Source organism: Microplitis demolitor, chromosome 2 (assembly GCF_026212275.2).
Source record: "Microplitis demolitor isolate Queensland-Clemson2020A chromosome 2, iyMicDemo2.1a, whole genome shotgun sequence".
Lineage (NCBI taxonomy): Eukaryota > Metazoa > Arthropoda > Insecta > Hymenoptera > Braconidae > Microplitis > Microplitis demolitor.
The window spans coordinates 13,457,124-13,473,135 of NC_068546.1; the positions used below are offsets into that span (position 1 = coordinate 13,457,124).

Here is a 16,012-nt window from a genome sequence, read left to right on the forward strand (position 1 = left end):
GGCGAAATGGCGGAATGCCGGCGCAACGATTCAAATTCAAATTTATAATTAAAATAATTAGCTTAAAACTAAATAAAATCAAATAATTTGAATCGTTACGTGACAAAATTAATGCAATACTTACAATAAATGAGTGATACTAAATTTTCAAGAATAATATTTTACTATGCTGAGTGGCAACCCATATATTTAGAATATCGGAACTTCGAAAAAATTGAATTTCGTGAGGGTTTACCTAGTCATAACGATTTCAGATCTGATAATAACCCTAAATTAATTATTATTGATGATTTGATTCGTGAAACTGAAAATAACGCCGTTGTTGTTTTTTTTACGAAAGGCAGTCATCATAAAAATATTAGTGTAATATTTATCACGCAAAATATATTCCATCAAGGCCGTGGGCAGAGAGATATCTCATTAAATTCAAACTATTTCGAGATTTTTAAAAATCTTAGAAACCGATCACAAATACAGCATTTAGTACGACAAGTATGTCCAGAAAATCCTCTTTTTTTACAAGAAATATAATATGATGCTACAGTTAAACCACATGGTTATCTTCTTTTTGATTTGAAATAAGCAACACCTAAAAATTTTCGTTCCGTACGTGTATTTTTCCTGACGATAAATATCAGATTGCATATGTTCCGAAAAAATCTAAATAAGTAATCATTTTTATAATGGCGTTAATTACGTTGTATAGCAATATTGGTTATCGTTCAGAGGCAGTAAGAATGCACAGCTATACGCAATGGCCTATGCAGTCAGTATCGCCAGAAAAACTAGCAAATGCTGGTTTTTATTATACGGGTAAAGGTGACCGTGTTGAGTGTGGCCTAGTAATAGGTGATTGGCTCGAAACAGAAAATCCTGTGAGTGACCATAGGCGCTGGCAATCAAATTGTCGCTTTATTCACAACGTGGCTTGCGGTAATGTACCAAAAGGTGTAGATCTCGGTACAGTGTCGACCGTAGAACAAACAACATATCGTCTACGTTACAGTGACGAGTTTAGACCAAACGCCGTACCGGATTCAACCGGTTAAAACAACATACACCGTGATATTACAAACAATAGTAGAATCGTAATGGCAAAGAAGCCACCTCTCGGGAAAAAACATTAGTTTTATGACAGGCTATATGCTCTATGACTAAAGTACAGAGACAAACTGTACTGCGTAAGGATGATACTGCATTAATAAGGTGTATTTGCGAGTGTGCTTTGAACATCTTAGAAGGTAATGTTGATTTGAAACAACAAGAAAAACAAAAATTAAAACGCCACGCACAAGTTTTGAGAAAATTAGCTTCACCTAACTGTAGCCTACAACAGAAAAAAAAAATAATTGTTCAAAAAGGCGGATTTTTACCGCTTTTTTAACACCTATACTTGGCACATTATTATCCACCTTTATATCTAATTAGAATGGAGTATGCCCGTAAAATGGTACTGGTTCCTGAAAAAACCGTTGTTATAGACGATGCTGTAACGAGAGTGGTTGAAAATTAAGGAGATGTGACTACATCGCAAAAACAGAGTATACAAACTTCAGGTACAACTCTATCGAGGTTAGATAGTGAAATGTACCGTATATTATATTCTGATACATATCCTGACGATCACGCAAAGTAGTCAGCTTATTCACAAGTGTTAGAAAAGTATTTGAGACTAATAGATGCTGACAAATTTTAACGATCAATGAAAACACTTTATTTCATCATCATAGTAAAAGGCCCGTTATTGAAAAACTATCGATAAGGATTTTTCAGCTAATAATAGTACAATTATTGAAAGCGTACCATCTAAATTTCTAAATAGAGCAGAATTATTGTTAAAGAAGTTACAAAAGTCACCTGATGATTTTATATCATGGAATTCTAATGGCTTAGTAACTATCAATAGTGAATCAATAATAGGATCGAATATTATTAATCTTATAAATCACGCTATGCGTCACAGAAAAAATAGCAACGCTATTAGTCAACGTAAATTTTTCAGGATTCTTCGTGCAGCGCATGTACCTCGTGAACACATAGGAAATAATAATTTATTTCATTCCCGTGATATATCTGCATCGACACCATGGAATTCATTAAGACAGACATCAAATAGTAATAAAATTAGCGAAGAAAGTAGTACCAGTATTGAAGATAATATCAACAACACAATTTTAAATAAAACGCAGTTATGTATAGACACGTTATCTGATCACATACCAAGCTCGGATAATCAGTACGGTGAAGGTGTTTCACAATGCAGAAAAATAAAATGGGTGAAGCTCAAATATTTGGAAAATTTGAAAAAACCTACTATAATTCTGCCCTTTTTGCCAGTTTTATTGGTAGTGTTAATTCTTTAAAAAAGAGTATTGAATCAGATCCTACAACGGACTTATTTAAAAAAAGGAGTGTTCAAAAATGCTTCGAAAAACAAGAAACCTACAATGCACACCACATAAACAGACACAGATTTGACAGAAGATGTTATAATGTATCAAGAATTGACGATGTATGGAAGGCTGATTTAATTGACGTTCGCAATATTTCATCATACAATAATAATATTGGTTATTTATTAGTTGTTATCGATGTGCTGAGTAAGTTCGTATAGGTAGAACCTGTAATTAATAAATCGAATATTTGTGTCACCCAAGCTTTTATAAAAATTTTGAAACAATCATTTTCACGTAAGCTACGATTATTACAGACAGACAGAGGTAAAGAATTTTTGGGCAACTTATTTAGAGAACTTTTAAAGAAACAGGATATAATATTTGAAACAGTTAGAAACCCTGATGTAAAAGCGGCCGTTGTTGAGCGTTTTAACAGAACTCTTAAAGAGAGACTATGGAGGTATTTCAGACACACGTGTTCGAAGAGATACGTTGAGGTTCTACAAAAAATTGTCTATAGCTACAATCACGCAAAACATAGTAGTATAAAAATGCCACCATATGAAGTTAACAAAGAAAACGCTGATGAGGCATTTCATAATTTACAAAAACGGTATGACAAAAGAGCAGTAAGAGAACCTAAATATAATACAGGTGAATTAATACGCATCAGTAAAGCGAAAGCACCGTTCGTGAAAGGTTATGAAAGCGGCTGGTCAAAAGAAATTTTTAGGATTGCGTCTGTCTCTACATACAAGTATCCGGGAGTATATTTATTGAAAGATTTAAATAACGAGGTGATAGACGGTATTTTCTACACTGAAGAATTGTCACGCGTCCGGTAAAAACGGCAAACGTGCGTAATAATTTTTACGTTGTTCTCCCTAGTAACAGTAGTATAACATATTTTCCTAAAAAAACGACCACAAGATTTGTTATACGGTTATCGCATACTATAACACTACCAGGTGCATGGGAAGATGGATTGACAGAAATTCAAATACCTATGACTTTTCTGTATATTACACAGGATAATGAAGACAGTTATTTAGGTATAACGAATTATAGAAAACCAAGTGGTACAGAGGATAGTATCCCCGAAGAATTGCAATGAGAAATAATTTTAGGCAACGTGCCTTACGGTGTGTATAAATCTATCGAAGCTCTAGTGAAGGCTATTCACAAACAAAAAGAATTCTCTGATCATATCAACTTTGACTACGATTCAGCCGGCTATATTACAGCCTATAAAGCATGTACAGATGATGATGTATCACACAGTCTAGAAATTGGTGAACGGCTACAGGTTATTTTAAAACCCTAAGACTCTTCTCCAAAAATAGTAGAGAAAAATACACCATACAGAGCCACCAAAGCTGCTGCTCTAAGCGGCACTATTTACGTATATTCGGGCATTTGTGAAAATTATATACCAGGTGACGTTCAGACGCCTTTGCTAAGACCAGTGCCTCTTGATATTGACCACTAAAATTACGGTTGCATAAAAATCAGCAGTTCCTCACCACCTCGCTATATACCTGTTTCACACATACATTTTACAACGATTAAAATTGATCTAAGAGATGAATTTGATAAACCTATACCATTTGAAGGGGGACATCGTCAGTAACTTTACACTTCCAAAGAGTTAGTTAACCTAAAATAATGACACATTACGGGCTGATGCAATACGGGCGTGGTAGCCGCGACTACGCAGGTATTCACCAGTTTTATATAGGTTCACCTTATCAAAGAGGCCATGGTATTGGTAGCTTTCTTGGCGGTCTGTTTAGGAAGGTGCTACCTTTTTTGAAAAGTGGTGCCAAAGCTGTGGGGAAAGAGGCTGCGCGGTCGGGTGTGAATATAGCTTATGATATTTTTAATCATGACGTACCTATTAAAGAATCTTTTCAAACATGTGTCCGTGAATCGGGTAATAACTTAAAATGCAAGGCTCAGCAAAAACTTGATAGTCTTATGACAGGGTCAGGGTATGTGCCGAGCCAGTCGCTAAATACTGGCAGTATAGGCGTGTTACCGAGTAAAAGAGGTCGTGTAGTGAAAAAAAAAACGTAGTAAAATAGGTTCTAAACCAAAATCGAAAAATAATGAAAAGAAAAAATCTTACAAAAAGACAGTACAGAAGAAAAAACGGAAAAACACAGTCAAGAATACTAAAGCAAAACAGCGTAGTGTATATGACATATTTTAACAACAGTTTACAATGGTTTTGTTTACATATACATTCATGTGAATGCGCGAAATCCAAGTTGGAACTGTTTTTATTGCCACCTAGACAAACAGCGATTGAAGGTTCCCAATAGGTGTATTACAAGCCAATTTCATCATTAACGGATAATTCGCCAATTGAGTTTATTGTTCAAGGACAAAATGATGAAAACATCGACCTCGCTCATACAATGCACAGTATCCGTGTAACTATGAAACAAAATTCGCCAACAACAGCAGCAGTAGCAGTAGCAGTAACAACTACACCGCCAAAAGTCGGGCCTGTAAATAATTTATTGCATTCCATGTCCAATCAAGTCAATGCATTATTCAATCAAAAGCCTGTGTCAACACCTAACAATTTATATGCCTACAGAGCGAATATAGAAACGTTATTAAACTACGGTTATGATGCTAAAGAATCACACTCAACAACTGTGGGTTGGGCTGAAGATACATCTGGTAAATTCGATGATGTAGCCGATGCCAACGAGGGTCGCAAAACACGTCGAAGTTTTTTTACTTATGTAAAAACTTTAGATTTTATTGGCCATTTACACTACGACGTTTATAACCAAGAAAAGTTTCTTATAAATGGTATGGAAATACGCTTACGCCTAACAAGATCTCGTGATTCGTTTTGTCTTTTGGGTGGTGCTGATAGCCAAAACACCATAAACAAGTTGACGCCAAAAATTAATTTTTTTTGAAAAACTAAATGCCAAAAAATTGCTCATGAATTGCTCTTTCGAAATATACAATTGCTCTACTTCTATAATTAATAATTAATTAATTAATCGTAATTAAAAAATCAAAATAAAATTTCCAATTATCTCTTATTGTAAAGACTTATTTGGACCGTAATTGCTGCCAAAAAATTGCTCCTCCTTTTATCTATAAGAATTGATAATTGTTTTGTTCATAAAACCGTTTTTAATTAATTAATAATATAAATAATTATTTTGCACCTTTAAACCTGTGAATGACTATTGTGACGTCATCGTCGCGACAATTTGATTGTCGTTTTTATGAGGACGAGACATAGTGGGATATTAGGTTACATGCGTATGTGACTTTGTAAACAAACATTTTATTGTTATATTCTATTTAGGCTCGGTGTATAATTATAAAAAAATAATAATTTTAATGATCCTGAAATCAAACAGTGTTCTATTTCGTAAAGTTATCTATTAGTAATAGAGAAAAGCTGTTTTTTTTTGTCATATTCAACATTCACTCAAAAAAGGTATGCACTTTAATTAAATATTAGTGACTAATTTTGTAAATTATTAATGACATTATTCATATTTTAGGATTACTTCTATATAAAAGGGATGCTAACTGAGCAAATAATTTTATGATCACGTTTTTCTTTATATAAGAGTATTAATAAATAGATGTAATTAAATTACCAAAGCAATTGTATTCTAACTTAACTATACAAATAGTTATTGCGAATTTAAAAAATCAATATTAATTGTGGATTTGCTCCAAGTACTTATAAAAATAAAAAAATTGTTATCAATCGGTTAATTGAATCATATGGAAGACGTGACAGTAACTCCAGCATCTGAAAATACTGTTAATCAAGATGAACTTAACCATCAACAGCACCGGAACATTGACGGCAAGGTATCGGAATCAATACTTCGTATTGGCAAAAAAAAAATCAGTCAATTATCTTGGACGCAAGTATGCAGAAGACCAAGTGTATTTTTCGAAAGCTAAAGTCTTGGGGGAAATATACTCGTTTATAAGAGTTGCTATCAAAACCAGACCTGATTATAACGGCGATTCTGAAATCTCGCTATGCAATTCAGTAAGAGTACATCTGTGTTTAATAAATTCGGTTCTACGGATAAAAAAGTGTAAGGCATAGTCATAACATTTTCCTATATCGGACCACAGACAAGCAATAAATAATTGCTATTATATTGTATTCAATGAAGTAATCATCCAGTCCCACCATCTTAGCTCTAGCGTGTCACAACATTTTAGAAAGAAACTTTTGCAGCGTTAACTTGGTGCTCCTTTATTATTTCGGTTAACACCAGTTAACTAAAATCTAAAAGTAAATTATTCAAATTTATCTTAAATTTAAGAAATAATGGAGAAATGTATATAAAGTGAATTTCAATAATTGTCATTTGATACTGTGATTGACAATGGAAGTCCTAGATTCAAGACTTACTCACGACAATGTGCCACTCTGTATCAATGATTCCATCAAAAAGTGTAAGTATGTTGATAAACATTACATCAATTCTGACCATAAATTTATTGAGCACGTGTTAATATCTATCGCCAACATATTAATATACTGGCATATTGTTTTTTATTTAATCACATCATAGCAAATCACATTAACTCTTCACAACAATTATTTCTTGGTATACTTAATTTTGTTATCACTATTCAAATATAAAAATATTTTTCTATATTTTTACCCATTTTTATTATTTGTAGATTATTAACTATAATATAACCAACTTTTGCTTATTATTTAACAGTCACATTGAGGCAGATACCGGGGGACACAAAATCCTTTGTGAAAGCGAGATACATCTTTAGAATTTCTATGATTCGCGCTGATCTATGCTAAACGAGTTGATCTATTGATTGCCATTGTATCTATGGATAATCAGATGATCTACTCTAATAATAATGACGTCAATGATACCATCGATGTCTGTCCACAAATTACTCCTGTCAACGATACATTCTGCCTGTAAGTTTTTTTTTTTTTTTTAATAAATAATCCCATTGAATAAAATTATTTAATTGAAGATTTTGATTGTAGTGAATATTCTATTATTTTTTATTTGTCAATCAACCGTTTATCCTAGTGGATTTTAGTATTAAATTTTTTTATTCTACTACTTAGTTTATAATTATTTGAATACTAATCATTTAATATTGTTGTAAAAAATTTTAATTTATGAATATTAAACAGAAAACATAATAGGATTCATTTTTACAGAGTCCAGGAGAGTTCAATTGGAACGATATGACCCAAGTAATAATACTGGGTTTGTTTTCTTTTGGCTATGTAATCGGAAATGTTCTGGATAGATGAATGGATGAAAAAATCCACGGTAACTTAGTTTACGGTTTCGGCATATTTTTAACTCTTCTATTAACCGTAGTAGGCCTATTTGCTGCTTACTGGAATTTTGTTCCGTTTTTAGCTGTAAGAACTGCTGAAGGATTTACTGAGGTATTTTTATATTTGGTATTAAAACTTACTTTCAGTTAAATTCAAATTTTCAATATTTCTTGAAATAATTTAATTAATTGTACAAGCAATTTACCATTTTTTTTTATTGATTATAATTTTTTTATAAATTATTAATCATTTCAAATTTTTAGCAATTATAATATAAGCTACATTTAAAAAATTAATTAATAATTTCAGGGTGTGTCGTTTCCTCCATTGCATTCAATGAATGTACACTGGACCCCGCCATTAAATCGAAGTAAATTTACTGCTTTAGTTTATGCAGGTTACTATACTTTAATTAACAATTACATATTACAATGGTATGTTAAAGGTAAGTTTAAACTACATTGAGTATATATTTGTTTATGAATTTTTGAATAATTTTATATCTTGTTTAAAATGAATTATTATTAGTTTCCAGATACCTCACCCATGCAGTTGTCAGAGGACAACATGTAAGCATAGAAGTCGACAAACTAGAGATAGAAAACAGTAATTCGATCAACAGAAAAATCAAGAAAAATACTATATTACTTCAAATTCAGTAACCTTGCTTTAATTTTTTGAATGAAAAAAAAAAAAAAACAATTAATAAGAAATTATCATTTAATAATTTATATTAAAAGGCACATATAAAATCCTTAATTTTCTACAAGTCAAGTTTCTATTTTTTTATTTTTTATTAAATATGTAATTTTTCATTTTTTAGTATTTTAAAAATTAATTAATGTCTGCCTGAATCTGTTATCACTACTTTGTTCAATCTATCTTACTTACATGATGATGCACTATTAATTTAGTTGTTTTATTATCATAAAAATCGACTTTATGTTTCTATAATTAATTATAAAAATAAATTCTATAAAAATTTAATTATTATTGTTTTATTTAAACGTTGGTTTGCCGCCAACTTTTTTTACTCTGCGCATCTCGACGCACCATATTTAAAAACAATTGAATAGCGCGCTAATCATGAACAATTAGTTGTAAAATATTATTGTTGTTGTTGTTTAAGTTTGGTGTTGTTTAATTTACTTTTTTATTATGACTTCTTGGGCGGCAGTATCTCACTTTGAGATATTTGAAACTATCCAGAAATTCGAAATTTTCGAAAAAAATGGTCAAGTGAAATCTAGATCTAATCCAATTTGGAAGGACATTTGCTCAAAATGGAAATTAAATTCTGGAAGTTACCGCATGAAGCCTTTAAATTTATATTTTTACATTTTGCAAAATCGAAATGTGATCCTTACAAGCTACATTAAATGTAAAAATGTAAATGAATCTGAAGCTGAGGTGGAAGATAATTGTGCAGATGACAAGTCACCGTTAGCAAGCGATAATAGTGATTTTTTAGACGATCCAAATGATCCTGATTTTACACTCCATACTCAACCTAATGATCATCCTTGTAAAAGTAAATTATCGACATTTGTCATAAAATTTCCGACAGATGTATGGGCTTCGATTAAACCTATCCAAAAATATGACAAAAACAATCGACCATACTTCGAGCTGCAGGAGAATTGGACGCATACTATGGCAGATTTAATTTACAATGAAACTAAATTGCCTTGTGCATTTAGTTTCCAAAGTAATAAAGTTTTTAGTCTTGAAAATGAAGATGACAAAAGTACTAAAAATGATTATAGAGTAAAAGTTAATGGGTTTTGTGCTGATAAAAATTGTCATGCTGCTATTTATGGTGAAAGTAGTTATAATACCCAAGATAACAACGCTGAAATGACCATTTTCACTTTAAATACCAAAGAAATTCCCCATTATAAAAAACGTTATGTGTCGAAAGGAAGAAGAAAACAAGTGAAAAAAGAGTTGAAAAATAAAAAAAGTGCTATGTATCGGGAGGAATTAATTTTAAGATTCCAGAAATATGGAGATCAGATTTCACCGCTCATCCCGTCAACTAAGGTCTTAAACGAAATTAAACACGAAGCTGAAAATGAAGATTTTGGGATACAGGGAAATTTATGGGAAAATTTAAATCGGATAAAATATGAAGCAGAATTTTGTTCTACGTTACGACAAACGGGCTTTGATAAGTTTTTTGCATTTTATTGGAGCATCGAGCAGATTGATGTGTATAACGACATACTTAAATTGAACCCTATAGTTTCGATAGACGCAACTGGAAGTCTAGCACGGAAAATATTTTATGATGGACGTCTTTCAAATGGACCAATATTCCTCTATCAAGTTGTAACTCACATAGATGATTTAATTGTTCCAGTATGTCAGATGCTTTCGGAACGCCACGATACCATAATTATCACAACGTGGCTTCGGGAATGGATTTCTAGTGGTGCCCACATCCCACAAGATATTGTGACTGACATGTCAAAATCTTTACAGAACGCGATTTGTTTAGCGACAAATAATCAGACTTACGGTGAATATTTAGAATGCTGTTATCAATATTTAATTAGTAAGCGTCAGTCTATATCAAAACCGTATTTAAGAATTGATATCGCGCATTTAATTCACTGGATATCTTCGTTAAAATGTTTTACAAACGCGAAACCAGGTATTAAAGATTTTTATTTACGTGTCATTGGATTAATGAGTACGATTGATTGTTTTGATCAACTGAAAAAATTAATGACAGCAGTCTTTAAAATCTGCCAAAATAGTCACGGCTGTAAAGAAGATATTCAGTGGATTTTATCCAAAATAGAAACGTTTCAATTTGATAGTAGTATTAACTATAAAAGCATGCGAGAAACAACATTTTGTGGCAAAGAAAAAGAATGTGATGAACATTTATCTTGTAATGATGATGATAAAGAGGAAACAAGTGGCCAGGAACTTGAAAATTTTATTGATAATCTTGCTAAAGAGGCATGTATTAGTAATACAAAGTTGGATCTTGCATCAGTGAGTTTCGATGATATTAATTCATACCATTTTCCCGTAATTCTAGAAGAATTAAAACGTTTATTTAAAAAATTTCCTGCTTGGACCAATGTAATGCTAGCAATTTTTGACTCGGATATTAGTGTTCCAACATCTGCAAGATCCGAAAATTATTTTAGGACAGTTAAAGAAGAGTTTTTAAATAATCATCGGCCTAGTAGTATAATTAAAATACTTATAAAACACATGAGATCATTGACAGCCCGGATGATAGAAGCTAGATCTAAATTTGATAAAAAAAAATCTTTATTACAACCAAAATTTAATATGAAGAACAGTACTAAAGCAAAGAAAATAAATAATGATGTATTGAATGCTCGTGAAAATTGGAAAAACAAACTGGACATTGACGAAAACATAAACTCAACCTTCGAAGACAATGACACTCATCTAATAACTAATTCGATTAGTTCTCTTCCCACATCTATAGGTGATTTAACGGCGTCGAATTCTTCATTGGCTGATTTAACACCTGTAAAAAAACATGCAGACTTACCTATTTTGGACTCTTCACTTCTCTTCTCAACTGAAAAAAATTGCAATTCTTTGCTATTAAGATCTGAGTTTTCTAAATTAATGTCTGAAAACAAGATACAAGACTCGTATCGAAAATGCCCATTATATGAATCTACACCAGAAAAAAATGAGCAAAATATTTTAATTTCATCGACTTCCAACGCACTTTCTTTCACTCAAAACGGTGACGATAGTTTTAGTATTATATTAGAATTACCTAAAAAATTTAATTTAAAAACTGAAAAACTACCAACAAAACGGAAAATGGTGCATTGTGAGCCAACAGTTAGCAAAAAAAGAGGTAAATATGTAACTCCATGTCCTGATGTTAAAACTCTTCACGAAAATATTGCTAATAAAAAACTATCTCAAATAAAGAAGAAAAAACAATTAATTGAAAATGGTAGTAGAAAAAAACCACGAACAGTTAACAAATCTAAATATATGTTACATAATACGTGCGGATTTGATAGTTTGTGTGAAATTTTGTCATTTGGGTATTTGAACTTTCAAAATTTAAAAAATTTCATCGATTCACAGAGTCAATCCAAGAGTTTTTTTTCATGTATTACACATTATGCTCAGTTTGGAGCTTTAGCACCATTTTATCAAAAAAGGATCGAATTATTATTTACTTTATATCCGGGTCAAAATGGTACAATAAATTGTGCGGATGATATTAACGTATTAATGCAGCGACTATTAAATAAATTTCCATACAATTCAAGCATTGTAGAGTTAACTTGCACAAACCGTTTATGCAAAAAAAAATCAATAAAAAAATTTGCAACATTAAGCATATCAGCAAAGAAAGTCTGGCAGAGTGGAATAGTCAAGTTACAGGACAGTGTTTCAGATGCATTGGAAGAAGAATCATCACTCTACTGTAAATCGTGTTCACAAAACTCTGGTCAAAAATCTACTTTTATTAATGCATTTATATGCTTAGATATAAGTCATTTTTACATACCTTCGACTTCTCTCTCAAAACTTCATAATAATCAACGTTTAACGGAGAATTTGGCAAGTATCCCAACAAAATTAAAGATACTTGACAAAAATTACTTATTATTTGGTTTAGTAGAGTTTGTGCCACCAGTATATTTGAATAGTGTCGGTCATTATGTAGCTTATACAAGATCGATCAACAATAATTGGCTAAAAATTGATGACTTGGTTTCAAAACCTAGCCCTTGTAATCCCAAATCAACTAATATTAACATTTCCTTATTATTTTATGTTTTAATTTGATAATATCTATTATGTTTTATAAACTAAATTAGGGTAAAATATAATAAAAATGAATTATTGACCTGTTTAGATAAAATTACTTTTTTTTTAATTTCGAATTTTATTAAAAATAAATTATAAATATTTGCAATAAGTTTATTAATGTAGTAAGAATTAAGTTAGAGCTCAGATAAGAATTTAGAATATATTTCTTCTCAACAGTGACATGCATTGTAATTTCAAAAAAGATTATACTGTAAGTAAAAAATTCACAATTTTTGATATAATAACTAGCTTTATTAAAAAAATTTGATTATCAACAATTGAATGAAAGAGAATAATTTAAATCGTGAATTATTACGAACTCTATATTACAACAGAATGATACCGATTTGTGTCCTTTAATTACATTTATTTTACACATATCTTGGATGAAAAGTTTATATTTTAACTATTTACCATTGTAATATGTAATTGATAATTAAAGTATAGTAACCTGCATAAACTAAAGCAGTAAATTTACTTCGATTTAATGGCGGGGTCCAGTGTACATTCATTGAATGCAATGGAGGAAACGACACACCCTGAAATTATTAATTAATTTTTTAAATGTAGCTTATATTATAATTGCTAAAAATTTGAAATGATTAATAATTTATAAAAAAATTATAATCAATAAAAAAAAATGGTAAATTGCTTGTACAATTAATTAAATTATTTCAAGAAATATTGAAAATTTGAATTTAACTGAAAGTAAGTTTTAATACCAAATATAAAAATACCTCAGTAAATCCTTCAGCAGTTCTTACAGCTAAAAACGGAACAAAATTCCAGTAAGCAGCAAATAGGCCTACTACGGTTAATAGAAGAGTTAAAAATATGCCGAAACCGTAAACTAAGTTACCGTGGATTTTTTCATCCATTCATCTATCCAGAACATTTCCGATTACATAGCCAAAAGAAAACAAACCCAGTATTATTACTTGGGTCATATCGTTCCAATTGAACTCTCCTGGACTCTGTAAAAATGAATCCTATTATGTTTTCTGTTTAATATTCATAAATTAAAATTTTTTACAACAATATTAAATGATTAGTATTCAAATAATTATAAACTAAGTAGTAGAATAAAAAAATTTAATACTAAAATCCACTAGGATAAACGGTTGATTGACAAATAAAAAATAATAGAATATTCACTACAATCAAAATCTTCAATTAAATAATTTTATTCAATGGGATTATTTATTAAAAAAAAAAAAAAAACTTACAGGCAGAATGTATCGTTGACAGGAGTAATTTGTGGACAGACATCGATGGTATCATTGACGTCATTATTATTAGAGTAGATCATCTGATTATCCATAGATACAATGGCAATCAATAGATCAACTCGTTTAGCATAGATCAGCGCGAATCATAGAAATTCTAAAGATGTATCTCGCTTTCACAAAGGATTTTGTGTCCCCCGGTATCTGCCTCAATGTGACTGTTAAATAATAAGCAAAAGTTGGTTATATTATAGTTAATAATCTACAAATAATAAAAATGGGTAAAAATATAGAAAAATATTTTTATATTTGAATAGTGATAACAAAATTAAGTATACCAAGAAATAATTGTTGTGAAGAGTTAATGTGATTTGCTATGATGTGATTAAATAAAAAACAATATGCCAGTATATTAATATGTTGGCGATAGATATTAACACGTGCTCAATAAATTTATGGTCAGAATTGATGTAATGTTTATCAACATACTTACACTTTTTGATGGAATCATTGATACAGAGTGGCACATTGTCGTGAGTAAGTCTTGAATCTAGGACTTCCATTGTCAATCACAGTATCAAATGACAATTATTGAAATTCACTTTATATACATTTCTCCATTATTTCTTAAATTTAAGATAAATTTGAATAATTTACTTTTAGATTTTAGTTAACTGGTGTTAACCGAAATAATAAAGGAGCACCAAGTTAACGCTGCAAAAGTTTCTTTCTAAAATGTTGTGACACGCTAGAGCTAAGATGGTGGGACTGGATGATTACTTCATTGAATACAATATAATAGCAATTATTTATTGCTTGTCTGTGGTCCGATATAGGAAAATGTTATGACTATGCCTTACACTTTTTTATCCGTAGAACCGAATTTATTAAACACAGATGTACTCTTACTGAATTGCATAGCGAGATTTCAGAATCGCCGTTATAATCAGGTCTGGTTTTGATAGCAACTCTTATAAACGAGTATATTTCCCCCAAGACTTTAGCTTTCGAAAAATACACTTGGTCTTCTGCATACTTGCGTCCAAGATAATTGACTGATTTTTTTTTTGCCAATACGAAGTATTGATTCCGATACCTTGCCGTCAATGTTCCGGTGCTGTTGATGGTTAAGTTCATCTTGATTAACAGTATTTTCAGATGCTGGAGTTACTGTCACGTCTTCCATATGATTCAATTAACCGATTGATAACAATTTTTTTATTTTTATAAGTACTTGGAGCAAATCCACAATTAATATTGATTTTTTAAATTCGCAATAACTATTTGTATAGTTAAGTTAGAATACAATTGCTTTGGTAATTTAATTACATCTATTTATTAATACTCTTATATAAAGAAAAACGTGATCATAAAATTATTTGCTCAGTTAGCATCCCTTTTATATAGAAGTAATCCTAAAATATGAATAATGTCATTAATAATTTACAAAATTAGTCACTAATATTTAATTAAAGTGCATACCTTTTTTGAGTGAATGTTGAATATGACAAAAAAAACAGCTTTTCTCTATTACTAATAGATAACTTTACGAAATAGAACACTGTTTGATTTCAGGATCATTAAAATTATTATTTTTTTATAATTATACACCGAGCCTAAATAGAATATAACAATAAAATGTTTGTTTACAAAGTCACATACGCATGTAACCTAATATCCCACTATGTCTCGTCCTCATAAAAACGACAATCAAATTGTCGCGACGATGACGTCACAATAGTCATTCACAGGTTTAAAGGTGCAAAATAATTATTTATATTATTAATTAATTAAAAACGGTTTTATGAACAAAACAATTATCAATTCTTATAGATAAAAGGAGGAGCAATTTTTTGGCAGCAATTACGGTCCAAATAAGTCTTTACAATAAGAGATAATTGGAAATTTTATTTTGATTTTTTAATTACGATTAATTAATTAATTATTAATTATAGAAGTAGAGCAATTGTATATTTCGAAAGAGCAATTCATGAGCAATTTTTTGGCATTTAGTTTTTCAAAAAAAATTAATTTTTGGCGTCAACTTGTTTATGGTAGCCAAAACTGTACTCTCCATATTCAGGAAGCTAGCCTAGTTGTGAAAAGAGCTAAAATTTAAACCAGTTTTTTACTTGCCCAGGCAAGATCGCTTACTAAAACCATTGCAAAATATCTTATAACACGTGTCGAGGTAAAAGCAGTTTCAATTCATACAGGCG

General features: G+C 30.7%; 2 long non-coding RNA genes across 2 annotated transcripts; one reads left to right on the forward strand and one right to left on the reverse strand.

Annotated features, from left to right (window-relative positions):
* Nucleotides 1-5,366: 5,366 nt before the first annotated feature.
* Nucleotides 5,367-8,450, forward strand: LOC106693967 (uncharacterized). Its single transcript, XR_008404559.1, has 6 exons — nt 5,367-5,871; nt 5,939-6,860; nt 7,136-7,353; nt 7,606-7,842; nt 8,041-8,176; nt 8,260-8,450. It is a non-coding gene; the product is annotated as an uncharacterized LOC106693967 (long non-coding RNA).
* A 4,274-nt stretch (nt 8,451-12,724) lies between these two features.
* LOC128669011 (uncharacterized) lies at nt 12,725-15,792 on the reverse strand. The gene is made up of 5 exons (XR_008404561.1): nt 15,276-15,792; nt 14,287-15,208; nt 13,794-14,011; nt 13,305-13,541; nt 12,725-13,106 (listed from the first exon to the last, which is right to left on the reverse strand). It is a non-coding gene; the product is annotated as an uncharacterized LOC128669011 (long non-coding RNA).
* Nucleotides 15,793-16,012: the final 220 nt, after the last annotated feature.